The sequence below is a fragment of the Talpa occidentalis genome, unplaced genomic scaffold (genome assembly GCF_014898055.3).
Source record: "Talpa occidentalis isolate TD23 unplaced genomic scaffold, MPIMG_talOcc4v2.1 talOcc4.16, whole genome shotgun sequence".
Lineage (NCBI taxonomy): Eukaryota > Metazoa > Chordata > Mammalia > Eulipotyphla > Talpidae > Talpa > Talpa occidentalis.
Window position 1 is genome coordinate 7,256,641 of NW_023601653.1, and position 16,235 is coordinate 7,272,875.

At 54.8% G+C, this 16,235-nt stretch overlaps 1 long non-coding RNA gene across 2 annotated transcripts; it reads right to left on the reverse strand.

Moving 5' to 3' along the window:
- Positions 1–1,703: 1,703 nt before the first annotated feature.
- LOC119248249 (uncharacterized) lies at positions 1,704–13,286 on the reverse strand. Of its 2 annotated transcripts, XR_008552131.1 has the most exons (6): positions 13,136–13,286; positions 12,202–12,308; positions 11,580–11,659; positions 3,818–3,918; positions 3,265–3,396; positions 1,704–1,949 (listed from the first exon to the last, which is right to left on the reverse strand). It is a non-coding gene; the product is annotated as an uncharacterized LOC119248249 (long non-coding RNA). The 2 variants fall into 2 exon arrangements; XR_008552132.1 differs by lacking the exons at positions 11,580–11,659; positions 12,202–12,308.
- Between the last annotated feature and the right edge of the window lie 2,949 nt (positions 13,287–16,235).

Below are 16,235 nucleotides of genomic sequence, written 5' to 3' on the forward strand. Positions count from 1 at the left end.
CCCAGTGATAACCAAGGCCAGACCCCACTTGGAGGTGCTGATTTAATTGCTCCAAGGCTGGGACTGACATGCACACAGTTCAAAGCTCCCCCAAGTGAATCTGATATGCAAGAGCAGGGGTTTTCAAAGCGTGGTCCCTGGGCTGCAGCTCGGCGGCATCTAGGACTTGGATGAAATGCAGGTTCTCAAGTGCGTGAATGAGACCCACTGAACCTGAAACTTGGGGGTGGGGCTGGCACCTGTGACCCCAGCCCTCTGGTCATTCCAAATCCAATATGGGAGAACACTGGCCCGAAGATTGGAGCTGGCCGAATCCTATAGGTCATTTGGTCAAGAGAGTTTGTAGCATGCCTGGATGCGCCCAGATGCACCCGTTGCCAGCAGCAGGCTAGTCCCGGCTCCTCGCAGAGTGCTCTTTTCTGCTGAATGCACCATCTGGGGCTGAACAAACCCTGAGTTCCTGGCCTTGACCGGCCTTGGCATCTGAATACACCCTGGGTCTCAGGTCACAGGGTCACCAGCTGCATAGTTCCGGCTGGATGAGGGGCACCGGGCCAGGCACTAGTCGGTAGAGAATAGCTGGCTGAGTGGACTGGCATCAGGCCTGGAGATGGGTTCACTAGGCAGAGGGGTGCCCCAGCTCACCTGCTTGTTCCTGCAGCCTGCACAGATGCTCCTGCTCCCTCCACCCTCACAATCCCAGCAAACCCTTCCACAGTCAGGAGTCTGCATTCTAGTCCCAGCTGGACCAGGAGTTTCCTGTTCACCCTCTGGTCCTCACTTCCCAGCACTCTTCCCCCCCCCCCCGCGCCCCTGAGGCGCCAACCCAGCAGACAGACCAGAAGCCCCCTGAGCTTGCCAGGTTCCTATACCCCTGGCGTTGCACAGACTCCTGGATTTCTTCCTGGAATCTGGCCACCCTGCCCTGATGCGCCCTTCTCTGCTGTGAGGAACACTCCACAGAGACCCCTCTCGTGCAGTCTTGCCAGCCAAACTCAGACCTCATTTTGAAAGCCACAGCACCTTGTGCCCTCTGACCTTGCTGTCTGGATGCTTGATGTTCTGATCAACACCCAAATAGATTTGCAAAACAGGTCGTTTATGGCCTGCGTGTCCTCGCCTTCTTGAGTATGAAGGTGGAAGCCAATAAATGAATGAGTGAACAGCAGCCTCTTTTTCTTTGCAGTAGGATGTTGTGTCAGATCCTCTCTGGGGTTCTGTTTGACTCCATGCTTCTAAGCTGGATGAACCCCCCCATAGGTAACTCAGGTGCCTTCCATCCCATTGGCAGCTTTTGTGCAAATTAGAAAAAAGGAAACTTCCATAGGCAGAGAAAACCCCTCTCCAAGGCTCACAGCTTTGGGCGGGCAGCATAAACTGAATTTCCTTCACTAAGTGTCTTCGGACAGCAAGCACCCTCCCTAGCATACCCTTTGTGACCTCATCTGTCCTCGGAGAATGCACTAGCACAGCGCAGTGATAACCAGGAGAGTGTGGTCAGTGCACCAGGTGAGGTCGAGCTAAAAGCGCAGTCAGAAAAGGAATAGCCAGAGTAACCAGATCATCTGGATGAGAACTGTCCATGCAGCCCTCACACCCACAGGCACTGGGCCCACCCCTATAACCACATGGGCAGAAGATCTGAATAGACACATCTCCAAGGAAGACATACAGATGGCCAAGAGGCCCGCGAAAGATGTTCATCATTGTTTATTACCAGGGAAATGCAAATCAAAACAACACTGACTTGTCACCGCACACCTGTGAGAACGATTATTATCCGAAGATATGGAACACGCTGTGGGGAGGATGTGCAGAGACAGGAGCCCTGTGCCTCTGGGTGGGAACGCACTTGGGTGCAGCCATTATGGAAAACAGTATGGAGATGCCTCCAAAAATTAAAAATAGAAATTTCACATGATCCAGTTAACCCACTTGTGGGTCCTTATCTGAAAAAGACAAAAACACGAGCTTGAGGAGGTATCTGCACCCTGTGTTGACTGCTGCATTATTCACAACAGCCAGAGTCAGCAGCAACCTGAATGCCCGTTGGGGGATGAGAGAATAAAGACTGGGTGGGGCGCACTGGGAGAGCACCCAGCTGCAGCAGAAAGATAAAGTCCTGCCAATTGCAGCACTCTGGGTGGGCCTGGGGGCATTATGCTTAGTGACATCAGAGAAAGACAAGCACAGATGATTAAACTCGTGGAAGAAAGAAATCAAACAAATAAAATCTTAAACTCTAAGAGCAATGAGTGGTTACCAGGAGGGAAGGCTCGGGAGGGGTAGTACCTGGACCAGGGTCTCTCAGCTCTAATGGGTGGAGCTGGGGCTCTCAGTCTATCTGGACTCTGAATCTACTTCCAGTGCACCCGACTGGCCACCTGGGACTTAAACCTCTTGGTTCTAACCTGGAATCTGCCCTGAACCCCTTTAACCAAAGGGTGCCAAAAACCCTGCAAGTTAGCACTGCTTTTCGGGTTCTGACAGCTAATGAGCCGCTGTCAGACCCTCCTGTCTACACGGAGACCGAGGAAGCCAGACTCACGGAGGCTCTAGCAAAACCTTCCACTCAGGGGCTGACCCCAGCTTCCACCTCATTTCTGGCATTATCTTGCACAAGCAACGGGGCAGGAGGTGTGCTGGCCTTCACTTCTTCCTCCAGCACCCTCTCCCTTGTACCCCCACATTGTCCACCCTTCGTTGACCCAGGTGTGGTAGAAAGGGCACAAGTTGGCCCCCAAACATTCTTGGATTCAGTCCTGGCTCTGCCAGTTCTCTGTGAGCCCCAGTTGATTCATCTGTCAATTGGGCAGCTGTGAGGACTCATTCATTCTACCATCCAGTCACTCAACAAACAGAGAACACTGGGCTAGGAGCCGAGCGTGGCCCTGCCTTGGAGGGCGGGCTGTGAACTAAGGCTGGAGAAATGCATTGGAGTTAGCCAGAGGAGGCACCTAGCAGCGGGATCAGGACACGACAAGGGAGCCTGGAAGAGAGAATGGCCCTTTCAAAGAACTGAAATGCACCCAGAAGGGCTGCAGAGCAGGGGGGAGAGCAAGCAGCACAGAGGAGGCTGCAGAGGGAACAAGGGCCAGCAGGTCCCCCGCGCACAGTGGGCACACAAAGTGAGTGGCCTCCCTGGGATCCCGGAGCTGAACCCCAAGTCCCAGGTGCAGGCAGGAGGGGAGCGAGTCTATTTCCTCTTTAGCTAGGCACCCGCACTTCTGCTGATGCCACATAATACAGTGGGCGGCTCGTTACCTTGGCGTGCTGAGCTGGAGAAGCGCCGGCAGAGGTTTGCCAACTGCTTTGGAGCTGCCAGAAATAGAATCCAATGTTCTGGGATGCTAATGACTGTGGCCTTGGTGTATTTCTCTTTCCCTTTAGTGGTTTCTAGTCGAAGGGGTTGTTTGAAAAAGAGGAACACAAGAGGGTGGGAGAGAGGCAGAGCGGGTCACACAGAACCCGGCCCCAGCCCCGTAGGTGTACCCTAAAGTTGCGCCTAAGCCAAATGTGTGTAGATCACGGCTCACCTTCCTTGTGAGTTCCATGACCCCTACCAACATCCTGGGGCTCGTGTCTGTTAATATGTCCACCCACGGTCCCTCCCATCAATAGGTAGAGGTAGTTTCCTTCCCACTGGAGTGTGGGATGTGGTTTAACCAGCAAAATGTGGCGGAAGTAAAGCCTTGCCTGTTTCAGGCTGGGGCCTCAAGAGGCCTAGAAGCTTCTTTTACTTGGAATCCAACACCAGGTAGTAAGGGAATCCAAGCTATCCTACAGAAAGGAGAAACCAGGAGGTGAGAAAGGTCACCTGGAAGATGAGAGGCCACATGACATGCCCTTCTAGAACCTTCCGGCATCAGCTGCCAATGTGTTCATCCATGAGCAAGTGGAGAAGGGTCCTGCTCTGCCCTGCCCGCCACAGAAACATGAGAAATCTTAATATCATTATTCCTTGCAGCCACCATATTGGGGAACAGTTTGCTATTTAACAAAATAGATACATTTGCTTTGTTTCTGCCTTGTCAGTTTTGACCACAGTGTCTACAAGGATGTACAGACCCATCAAATACCAGAGAGAAAACTGGCTTGTTCCCAGCTCACCACGACCATCCAGCGCCAACTCCTTCTCAGCGTGTTTCCCTTTTTCCTGTCAAGTCGGCCCCGGAGGAGCGCTGGGTATCCTGTGGCCTCTCGGCCCCTCCTCCCCATTCACCACCCCAAGTCCTTTGATTCTTTTTTTGGCCCCATCTTCACGGGAGATCCTGGCTTAGTTTTGTAGAAAGCATACAAGGTCTAGGAGTTTCTGATTCTCTTCTAGAATACTCTTAATACTGTGTCCTAAGCAGAGACTCTAAGTTTTACAGAGTTTTCAGAGGCTACGAGACTCATGAGTCAGTCTCTCACTAGACCAGCCACCTTTCATGGCCTAAGGAACACGCAGGTGTGCTGTGTCCTCGCCCTCACACAGGGAAGGGGATGGGCTACATTCACCTGGTCCAGGGCCCCTGGAGGCCTCAGTGCCCTTGCACAAGGAACCCCATGCTCTTGCAATCCAAAATGTGGTCCCTTTTACCTCATAGAGGCTCACATTTGGGGCCAGAGCAACGAGCAAGCTCTGCTCTGCCTCAGCGATGGGGGCTCAAGACCCCCAGGCCCTGCTCCCAGGCTCCAGGAGAAGCTGGCTCCAACTCACATCCCAGCCCTCTGGCTCCCTGCCCTGGGATGTTTTATGGATAAATAGATGAGTGGATGAACTTCATGGGTGAATGGTGGGGTGATTGAATGACTGAACGAAAAGGTCAATGGAAGAGGGAATGAATAAATGGAGTCAATGCATGCTAATCTAGCCAATTACCCACAAAAACAACTGGTCCTGTCCCATGCCACAGCCCAGATCCAGACACGACACAGTTCCACCCCTGCCTCTGGTGAACAATAGGGACAGTCAGTCTCTGTCTAGAGAAACAAGTCCCCTAGACATGTTCTAGGAGCCACCTCATTCTCATGGCTCAAGATGGCTGCTGAAGGCTAGCCAGAAGCAGGCGAAAGGGTGAACAAGGACGCACCTCCTTTCTCTAAGGACACTTCTGGAACTTGACCCCACTGGGCTGCAAGCGAGGTTGGAAAGGTGGCTTTTATTCTGAATAATCTCATGTTCAGCTAAATTTGGGGTTCTGTTATTAAGAAAAAGGGTAAGAAGTGATTCTGGAGGGTTATTCCATAGGCTCTGTCCCAACGGCTGAGAGGGAGCCTGCCTCACCTCACCTACCATTCCATCCGAGGTCCACGCTTGAGCTCCCTGCGAGCAGGAGACAGCCGCAGTCACCTGTGTGCCTCACTGGCACAGGACAGGTGTGCAGGGCACTCGGTAAATACAGTACTGACTCGGTGTGGGGCAAGAGCCTAGTGCTTGGAGTAGATGGGGAACCAGACAAAGTTGCCTTCAAGGAGCTGGTGTTACAGAGAGAGAATCAGCTGTGACCACGTAGGCTGGAACAGCCTAGCTCCACTCTGAGAAATAGATTTTAAAGGTCAGGTTGTGATTAGTGCCTGAGGAAAAATGACACAAACAAGGTGTGTGAGAGCAATGGGGCGACCACAGCAGGTGTGGGGGGTGGTCAGCAGAGTGAGGCCAGGGGCCCCAGGACATCTGTGGGAAGAGCACTCCAGGGAGAGGGGAAGTAAGTGCAGACGCTCTGAGGCGGGGTGCACTTGGGGTTCAAGGAAAGGCAGGGCGATCACGAGAGCGTGAAGGAGTAAATGACAGGAGGAGTGAATGAATGAATGAGTGAATGAATGAATGGAGTCTGTCACGGGAGAAGCAGAGCTGGCCGCACGCTGCAAGTTCTAGCCTTTCTAGTTCAAGCTCCGTCTCTGGTTATCAGCAGGACCTGGCTGCACCTCAGTTGCCTCATCGGCAAAACGCAGGTAATGCCAGCCCCTGCCCACTCTGCCCCGGGCATGGCGGCGAGGAGCCCTCGGGCTTATACAAAGCAGATCACGTCTGTGCTCTGTCCGTGTGTTGCCATTTTACCAAACCGCTTCCTGCTTGCGGTGGGCCAGGAAACAGTCTCCTGGGGCTCTTCCTGACGGCAGGCTGTCTGGGGGTGGGGTCCCTCACAGGGGCGACCCCCCTGCTGCTCTCCATCCTCCTTCCTCCTGCCCTCCTCACCTGCCTCTCCCCTGCATCATGTCCTGGTGCCCTCTGGACCAGGCCTTCTGCGAGGAGCTCCCACCACCCCCTGGATCCTGATCCTGAACAACAGAGTCCCCGAGGGTCATGACAAAGGGCCCACTCAGCTGTGCTAGGAGGGTCCTGCCCTCGGCCTGGGGGTGTGGAGGAGGGAGCAGATGTAGGTGGAGCGGGAAGAGCACTGAACAGGACCAGAGCTTGAGTCCTGGCCCTGCTCTATCCCCGGCTCACTGCGTGAGCCTGGGCGAACCCCGGCTTCTGCTTGCTCCTCTGGGAAGAGATGGCAGTTGTGTCCCCTGGCAGTCTCCTTGCTGAGCTTCTGCCACCTCTGAGGGCCCGCCTGGGCTTACCCTTCAGGGCACAGACCAGAAAAGCAACACCCGGGAGAGAGTACGGTGGAGAGGTGTCCACCGACCCCTGCCAGTGTTCAGAGGCGGCTCAGATGCCCCAGAGAATCAAAAACCCCGGGTTCCAGGACCCTCTGAATAACAAGAGGCCAGACAGTAAGACGCCGGGTTCTGAGGTCGCGGTGAGGAGCTTGGGGAGGCGCGGGAGCTGGATCTCCCTCCTGGCAGGCTTTCTGCTGGAGGCATCCTCGCTGGGAAGAATTCTTGCAGTCCCAGGTCAAGTCCGGCTCTCAGACAGCCTGACCTTGGCCAAGTCCCTGCGCCTCCTAAGCCTCCGCTTCCCCGTCTGCAAAGCAGGGTGTTGAGCTCGTCAGAGACAGAACGCGGAGGCCGGAGCTGCCACGCTCAGCAGGCCTCCATCACCGCAGCTTTCTGGCGCTGTCTGGCACCAGAAGGAGCTCCCCTCCTCCCTGCTGGGATCGTGGAATCCTGGATCTTGTGCCCAAGCCCAGGGAAGCCACCTGCTCCCAGTAATCTTGAAACCAGTCCCAGACCTGGTTTCTCTCTCCGTCTTGTGAGCCAAGTCCCCAGAATCACTCCTGGGTTTTCTTTCTTTCTTTTTTTTTTTTTTTGCCTTCCTCATTTTCCCCTGGGGGCCTTTTAATTTCTTTCTCTGTGTCATAAACACAAAACAAGTGTTTAAACGTTTGCCTCGAAGGCAATCTGGGAAGCCGAGTAACTCTTACATAAAGACCAGCTGAAGCCCACGCCCGCCAGAAGGGCCATCTGGAAGCTGGCTCTGCCCCTCCCTGCTCCCTCCACGGGGAACCACGGATAATTCAGAATTAAGGATCGTCATGGGGTGCCAGAGGGCCTGGGGTGGCCACTGTGGCAAGCCAGGGCTCACCCTCCCTGCCAGTCCCCTGCCCACCCCGGGGTCCTGAGGGTGTTGCTGGAGACCTGCTGTGGCAGGGACCCTGGAGGGGGGAGGCAATAAAGCCTCGAGGGGACAGACAGCTTGGGCCATCTGATGGGCTCACTCCCCCCACCTCCCTCTGTGTCACTGAAATTAGCCAAGGCCTCTGACTCGGTTTCCTCATCTGCAAAATGGGAATACACCGATCCCCACTTTATAGGTTTTTGTCACCACCATCCACACCTGCAAAGTGTTTAGCTTAGGGTTAGCTTCACTTTAAAAAGCTGGTCATTAGGGAGATGAGCAGAGGCGGGGAGGGACGGGCTGTCGCCAGCCTCCGGCTCTGTGCCACGCACGCAAACAGCAGGGAAACCGTGCGAGGTTCAGATGCACGTGGTGAAAATTCCAGCTCTGGCTACTGTCTACCGTAGGTGGCTCACCTTACCACTAACCAGCTATGAGTTCCCAGGGCATTATTTAAAAAAATTAAAAAATAAACAATTTTGTAAACAGAATTGTCATTAAATTAGCTGTGCTAAAAATTGCCAGCAAGGCCTTGTTCAGGCGTCGGCTGGCTGGGACCACTCTGGGGCTGACGGTGAGACCTACACGGAGAACATGGATGAGCAGGTGCTGGAAACATGCGGCGCGGCGTGTGGATGCCGTGTTCTCGCGCGGGATGACACGGTCGTTCAGGCTGGTTAACATAATGCTCGGTTGCATTCATGCTCTTGGGTGCAGGTATGTGCTGGGCACATGTTTGCACACACATGTGGGTGTGGGTGTGGGCACACGCATCCAGCATGAAAGGCATCCCGGGGGGGTCCTGGGATGTCTAGAAGGACACGTCCGGGAGGGACAGCGCTGATCCTGAGACCCTTGAGGCAGGACCGCTGCGGCAGGCCCCCTTGGAGCAGGCAGAGCTCGCCGCCAGGTGAGCTGGACACCCCAACCCCACCGCCACCCTAGGAAAGGTGGAGAAGGCTGCTCCCCTGGCCGGTTTCTGCCTCCCACTGCCCCGTCCTAGTCACCCAAAATGACAGGCGTGTGTGCTCAGAACAGGGCTGGAGAACAGCCTGGGCCAGCGCCGGCCCCAGGCCGCAGGGGTCTGATGCTGCTGAATTAATCATGATGGAGCCCATCAAACAGAGGCGTGCTCTGCCTCCCAGATGCTCCCCGCCGCAGGCCAGGTGGCACCGATATGACCCTTCTCAACAGATGGCCAGCTGGCACGAGCCTTCCACCTGGCTGCGCTCATGGTTCCAAGCCGGAACCGGCCTTTGCAGCGATCCACGCCCAGCCCTGCGCACGGGCTGCCCCGCTGTTCCCTGCCAGCCACGGAGGATGCCCCCCCGCACCCTTACCTCTCCTGCTCCTCTGGATGCACCTCCTTAGGCACCCTAGCATCCTTCGGCTTCTCGGCTTGCTCTGCGCAGCCCACACCCATGGCTTGTCTGATGCCACCCGCACTCACCTCCTAAGCCCACCCTGGCTCGGGGTTATTCTGCAGGTTGCACCCTCAGGGCAGGGTCTGATCAATTCAACACCGTGTGCCATTTGTCACTTCGACTCTCAGCCTCCCTAGGGCAGTGTCCACACCCCAGCGCTTCGCCTGGTGCTGGCACATGGGTGTCCCTGTAGCCCCCATCACAGCACCCAGAATCGGCCAGCCTCACTGCCTATGCCTGCCCCCCTCACCCCCCCTCAAGCGCAGCACTGCCCCTCTGCCTCTCCACCTCTTGTATTCCTGGGGCCTAAAACAGGAATTCCTTGATCTGGGAAGGAAAGAAGGGAGAGGAGGAGGGAGGGAGGAGGGAGGATCATCTGCCACAAAATCCCGGTGTCTCCAGACTCCTCCAGTTCATCGCTCTCCGCTGAAGAGACCATCAAGCCAGCGCGCCTTCCTGTTATTAGCTCTCGTCCACCCTTTCTCCCAGGAGCCTGCTCTGAATGCCTTGGGAGGCGTTTTAACTCAATTCCAAAAAAGATAAATAGCTTATTCCTGACACGGGCGAGTAAATAACTCTTCCATCATCTATTCGTGCCCCGTTCCTGACGCTGACACAGCAATCACGCTGACGCGCAGCGCATCGATCCGGCAGCTCCTTTTATAAAATGACCTTTAGGAGGCTCCGCATTCCGTGCAGGGAAATTCAGCTACACGCCGTAACTCACTCCGGCTATCACATGTCTGAATAGTCTTCGGCCAAAAGTAACAAAATCTGAGAGGATCAGATAAGGAGGAAGGAGCTGGGGCATGAATTACCCATCCTGGTTGAGGCTGCTGGCAAGTAGGGCCCGATTCATCTTCTCAGGGGAGGGGGGGAGGGGCAGGCAGGGAGCTGGAGAGGCTGGGGTAGAAGCACAGAGAGGAGGGAGACTGGGCAGAGTGGAGGGACAGGGGCTAATGACAGAACAGCATGGGGGCTGCCTGCCCCATGGCAGGGGCCCCCGCATTTCTGGCCCCAGCAAGGCAGCCTCTCCCGCCCCACCATGGAAGGTGTGGTGTGACAAAGCAAGCCTTGGCTTTGGCACCTCTAGATGCCCCGAGGTTCTGAGTCAGGTCTTGCTCTCTGGGCTGGAGATGCGGGCCTGGGGTGTCCTCAGAGGGGCCCAGGGCTGGGCTCAAGTTCTGGGACTGCCAAGTTCAAGATGGGCACGTGGCTGAATCTGCATGAGCCTCAGTTTCCCCATCTGGATAATGGGGATAATTACAGCACCTCTATTAGGATCGCAGCAAAGATTTCACAGAACGAGGAAGTTCAGGACCAAGGGTTGGTGGTGGCAGGGACCACCCCACAGCACTTTTTACTCTGGCAGGCTCCAGGGCAGAGCATCCTCTCCGCCCCTCCTGAGTAAACGACATCACTAGCCCCCAGCTGCAGATGGGCATCTGAGACACCAAAAACGAGCAGTAACTCTCCCCGGACCACACAGCCGACTAGTCGCAGAGCCGAGGTTCCAGTCCAGGTCTCCTGGCTCCAGAAACGGCGTTCTCACCCCAACTTTTGTAGCAGGGACTCTGTAAAACTTAACTGTTTCTCTTCAGCATCCAGACCTATGTGGCAAGTGCTCAATGCTAGTCCATCTCCCCCGCCTGTGCCTCTCTGGCCCTTGTAGAGACTGACATCTGTCCTCTCAACGTGTCTATTAATTTGTTCCCAGCACCCGTGCAGAGCCCTCTCTGCCCCAGGCCTGGTCACGACCATCCGGCTGCTTGCAGATCAATAAGCTGAGTGATGTGAGCCCCTCCCTGGGCTAGCCTCTGTCACCACACTCATAGGGAGCTTGCAATGATTTATCCTTCAGTGTGCATGAAGGGGGCCTCCCTGGTGGCACAAGGGGTTAAGGCGCAACCTATGAAGCTCTCAGCAGCCACTTCAGCACAAGTTTGATTCCCGGCCAGCCAGGGAGCAACCCACATGGTGCAGCAGACCTCTCCTGACTCGCCCACTGCTCCCCTCAGCAGTGTACTTCGGTCAATCTGTCTGTTCTGTTCCCCAGTCTGTCTCTGGTGAATCCTCTCACCCCTGCACCTCTGGCCTGTACCCAAGCTTTTGTATGCATAAATAAAAAAATAAAATCTTAAAAAAAAAGAAATTGGCTACCTATTATTATTTTTTTTTTAAAGTGCATTAAGGACCTTCCATTAAAGCCAAATCTCTTAGACTTCCCCCCACTAGGCACGCTAGGGGTCTCTGCCCCTGATCTCCCCTTGCAGGATCCTCTCCACTTTTGCTATATTCTGCCCTAATTCTGCAGCCAAGAAATCAGCCCAGTCTTGCTTTGAGCCTCCATGACTACCCTGGGAAGAGGGCAAGACCAGCATGGTCTCCCTGTGACAGATGAGGTAGCCCAGAGAGGGGGAGCGACTTGCCCAAGGACACACAGCAGTGCCAGGAAGCAGTTGCTCTGGGGCTCCGGTCTCTCATCTCCAGCTTTCACAAATTTATGCATCTGGCTTCAGCCTCCTGACTCTTGGGGTGATATATCTGGTGGGGGAGCAGGAGCTTTCCTGGGGCGGGGGAGGAGGTGAGCACTAGCAGGACCCCACTCTACTTGACGCCCCTGCTTACTGGAATTTCTAGAACCTGGCTGCTGGGGGTAAAATTACCTCCTGCTTCAATTCTTGCCCGGACTCAGTGGACTTGGGGGACACCTGATGTCCTGCCCCTGGTTTGAAAAGCAGGAAAGCTAAAAAAAAAAAATCTGAGAAGTTATAATTAGTTTTCCACCTTCTTATGCCCCAGAAAGAGCTAACAAATCACCTGGAAGGAACTATTTCCTTTCTGGGAGCTGAGAGGGGTACTGGCGGGGGTGTCGACATTGGGGTTTGAAGGATTGTTATTTTCCCCCATGCCCCCACTTCCCGCCCCCCCCAGAGAAGACAAAGCACTTCATTCTATTTTAATATTAAAAGCCCAACGGAGAGCCGTTTGTGTTTGCACTGCAGGCCTGTCCCCCTGAGGACAGCTCCAGAGAGTTGGGGCTGAGCACGTGGTGCAGAGCTGGGGTCACGTGCCGGGTACCTAAGGCCGCTCCAGCAGCCAGTGGAGGGACTGCAGGGGAGGTGGCAGGCGCGGGGCTTCTGGTCTCTCCCTGGCCCTGCACTGACTCCCTGTGGACCGCAAGCTCCTTCCTCCAGGCCGGCCTCAGTTTCCACATCTCTAAAGGGGAGCTCGTGCACCTACCCGAGCAGGATGGCGTCACACAGGGAGGGCAGAGAAGGGACCCACCTTAGTTGCACGCTGCCTCCTATATGTTGGCAGGCAGGGGACAGGTGCCCAGACTCATAGGCCCACGGGCCCGCTCTCCGCGAGGTGGCTGTCGCGCCACACGTCCTCTGGATGTGGAGAAACTGAGGTTTGGGAAAGCAGCTATGCGATGCTGACGCCTGAGGCTGCTAACTGCCTGGCTCCCGCTCTTTCCAAAGAGCCCATCTGACCACGTCTTGCAAACCGTATGTTGCCTTTCAAGGTGAGGGGCCATTACCAGGATTGTTCCAGAGAAGCAACCTGAGCTCCACAGCTGCTCCTTCCCCTGCCCTCCAGCCCCAAGCCCTGAAGCTGCTCCCCAAAGCCCAAGCTGAGCTCCCAGGGTCCCCTCCCCCAGCAACCCACCTGCAGCCTCACCCCAGAGATGTCCTCCTGCAAGCCAATGCCCGGTGAGAGAGGAGTGCCCCTTCCACCCCACCCCGCACACACGGGAGCTTCCCACAGAGAAAGACACAGGGAGAGGGAATGGCAGTTTCCATAGCAACAGTGGCTTTCTCATTCCAGGCACATAAAATGCCAAACCAGGGTTGGAGGGGGTGCAACCCCCCTCACATTGGAGAAGCTTCTCTCCTCTCCCACCCCCACCATCTCCATCGTGCTGGTCCCATCCAGGCCAGGAAGCCCAGGAGGGCTCCAGGACCCAGGAAGACCACTGAGCTGCACTCCGGGGGGACAGCCCCGTGGCTGGAGGACGCTGGAGAGAGCTCAGCTGGTCTCCACCTGGTGGGGTGGGAGTGGGAGAGAGAACAGGAGAACAGGGAGCACAGAGCTGTCACAGGCCCCCCGTCCTGGGAGGGCTCCCCTGTCTACCCCCAGAGGCTGCAGGGTACACGGGGTGAAGCCGCTCTCCTGGCATCCGGGGCCTGGCCTTGGGCCGGACGAGCTTGAGTCATACCTCAGGCCCTGAAATGAATTCCTCGTGCAGCCTCTGCTCTCTGAGCTTGAGTTAATTCATCTGGAAAAGGGGAGCTGGGGAATCCAGCCCCGGGCAGCGCTCGGCCTCCCAGAGTGCTCCCGACAGTGCTCCTCCCCAACACTTCATTGTTGTTGTCAGTAGTGACGGTGCAGTCCACCCCCCACCCGGCACGGAATCTTCTGGAGCCCTCTGTTCCGCTCTCCTCTCTCACTGACCTCCCCTCGTGTCCAAGAACCCTGGACCCCGCCTGGCCAGCTGCTCGGCGCCCTGTCTGTGAATCTGCCGGAAGCGGGGTGGTTCTGGGGATCCAGCCTCGCCTTGAAGCTCGGTCCCACCTCCCGGCCTCTGCTCCATCTGAAGATCCTTCCACGTGCTCCCCTGCTCTGTCCTCCCTGCGACGTGCCCCCTTGGGGAGTCTTCCCGGCCACAGCGATCCTGCCCTCCCGGAGCACCTTGTTCCCTCATCCTGCTCTCACCACCGTTCCCTGGAGCCCCGGGCTTCACAGGGAAGTGCCGGCCCACAGCTCTGTGGGGTGGCCATGACCATGTGTGTTGAGCACGACCCGGACGACCCGGGTGCCGTTCACGGGGCACGGAGAGCAGCCGGTACCCCCGACACCCAACGGCCCAGGGCTGTGTAGACTCGTCCCCAGGACCTGCTTCATCCCGACCCCCGCAGAGCTAGCGTGGTTGTCATTCCCACCTCACAGATGAGCAAACGGAGACTCACGGAGGTGAAGGGTCTGCCTAAGGGAGCTGGAGGCAGAAGATGGCAGAGTAGGGACCCACGGCCACGGCCCTTACAGAAGCAACAAAGGGAAACAGCATTAACAGGTGGCACCGAAATCCTCCTTGGGGAGCAAATGGCTTTTGTTTGGAAAAGACTTTGATGCGTCTCTGCCGGAAGGTGACACAGGAGCCCAAGAGCTGAGGAGGCCGTGTACGAACCAGCGCGCACCCAGGGACTCCCCTAGGGCCTTCATGTGAATTAACTCACTTCATCCTCCCAGCCACCCTCTGAGGAAGGCCCATTAGCTCCATTTTGCAGATGGAGAAACTAAGGGGCAAGAGCTTCTTGAAGTCCTTCTAATGTCGCACAGCTTGTAAGAGAGGCAGGGTTCAAACCCAGGCGTGCCGGCTCCAGTGCCCTGCTTTCGCCCCTTTGCCAACAGGCTGAACTGTTATATAGCAGGGCAGGGCCTCCCCGGCGGCGCAGCAGTTGAGCACTGGGCTGCGAAGCTGCCCGCAGCCTCTGCAGCACCAGTTCGATCCCCGGCCCCCGGCGAGGGTCCCACATGGCACGCAGACCTCTCCTGCCGCCCACTGCTCCCCTCAGCAGTGTACTTCGTCAGTCTGCCTGTTCTGTTCCCTGCTCTGTCTCTGGTGAATCCTCTCACCCTCCGCTGCCTCTGACTGTACCCAGTGCTTGTATAAATAAATAAATAAATAAATAAATCTTTGAAAAAAAAGAAAAAAAAAAGAAGGGCAGGGAAGGAGAGCTGCTGGAGCTCAGAGGGTACTGGGAAGACCCCCTCAAAATGGGTCTGATGAGCTGGTGTGGGGTGAACCCCCAGTGGCAGGGGGCTGAAAAGCCCATCAAGGCACAAATGCCTACGATGCCTTTCTGTTCTGGAAAACCTTGCCTTCTCCCTGCTCCCCTATTCCCACCAAATCTTTAGTGGAGCGTTCCGTGCTAATGACTGCTTGGGGAATTTGCAAGAGAAGGGGAGAAGCTAAGTAGACCCCCCAAAAAAGTATTATTTGTACTTTTTTTTTTATAATTTGTAGGCAGATTAGGGGGAAGGAGATGGTCATGAAAAACATTAATAAACTCTCTCACTCATACACACACACACACACACACACTCACGGCTCTGGCGCAAGTTGTCTTTTGCAGCTCATTTCACAGCCTTTTGTGATACTTAATTTGAAGAATGGTCAGAAATAAAGCAGGGAACGATAAGAGGACAAAGAGGAGAAAGACTTGGGCGCAAGACTGAGCGGTTTGTCAGATGGAAATTATAGGAGCAAATAGGAATGTGAATGAGAACTAGCAAGACAAAGAGGAAAGCTTCGTGAAATCAAACTGTGAAATACGATTGAGTCCCTCCTGTTTGATCGGAAAAACGAAATTAAAGATTAGAATTACTTCTTAATTACTTTAGTTTGCTGGGCTGTGCATCCTAAATATAACTTCATCTAAAGACTGGCCCACATGGGGTTATGGTAGGAAATAAGGAAAGAGGTGAATTCCATGTTGCACCCATTTGGCGTGAATTAAAGACAATATGAGGGAAGCAATCGCCTGATGACAGCGGTGACCTTGAAAACAGGACCCCTTACCTTCCTCTCCAAATTTGCAGAGATCCTTATTTAAACTATAGAGGACAGGGAATTGGAAAGTTCATACTAATATTTTCAAAGTTCTCAAAGGGTAGAAAGTCTCCACCTGACATTTAAATTGCGTAGGAATAATTGACTCCCAGAAAAAATGCCAAGAAAATCTGAGCTCCTCATCTTCTCTCTTGCCGGGTAGCAACTGATGGATAATCAGGACTGACACATCCCTTCTGGCCACCCAGAGCTAGAGCGTTTCCTCATTGCTATCCGTGAATACCATACTTGTGACATAATAACTATAATTAGTTTTATAGATACTGAATTATTTCAGTAAACCTCTAGAGAGTTCATCTGGAGCTGTTTTGAGTCTCCATAATTAATTTCTTTGGTTCCCTCCAACTCTAGCAAGTTGATAGAGCAGGCGTCTCTCTTCCTATAAATCAAGTTGTATTGATTTGCCAGTCACTTAATAACTCTATAATTTGGGGATACAATTTCACACCTCGACATGTGCATGCTTCACTCACCCCCCACCGAAGTGCCAGGGCCCTATCCCATTAATCCCCTGCCCCCCACTTCTCCCCTTCCCTCCAAGGCAGCTCTCCCCGACATCTGTTATACAAGCAGAGCCCGGAAAGTGATACCTTCATCAGATAAACGACAAAAGGGGGCCCAAAGTGTATTGTCCCTGCTCTGTGGAATCATCTTACAGCTCCTCAAGGAATGATATCGTTTCTTT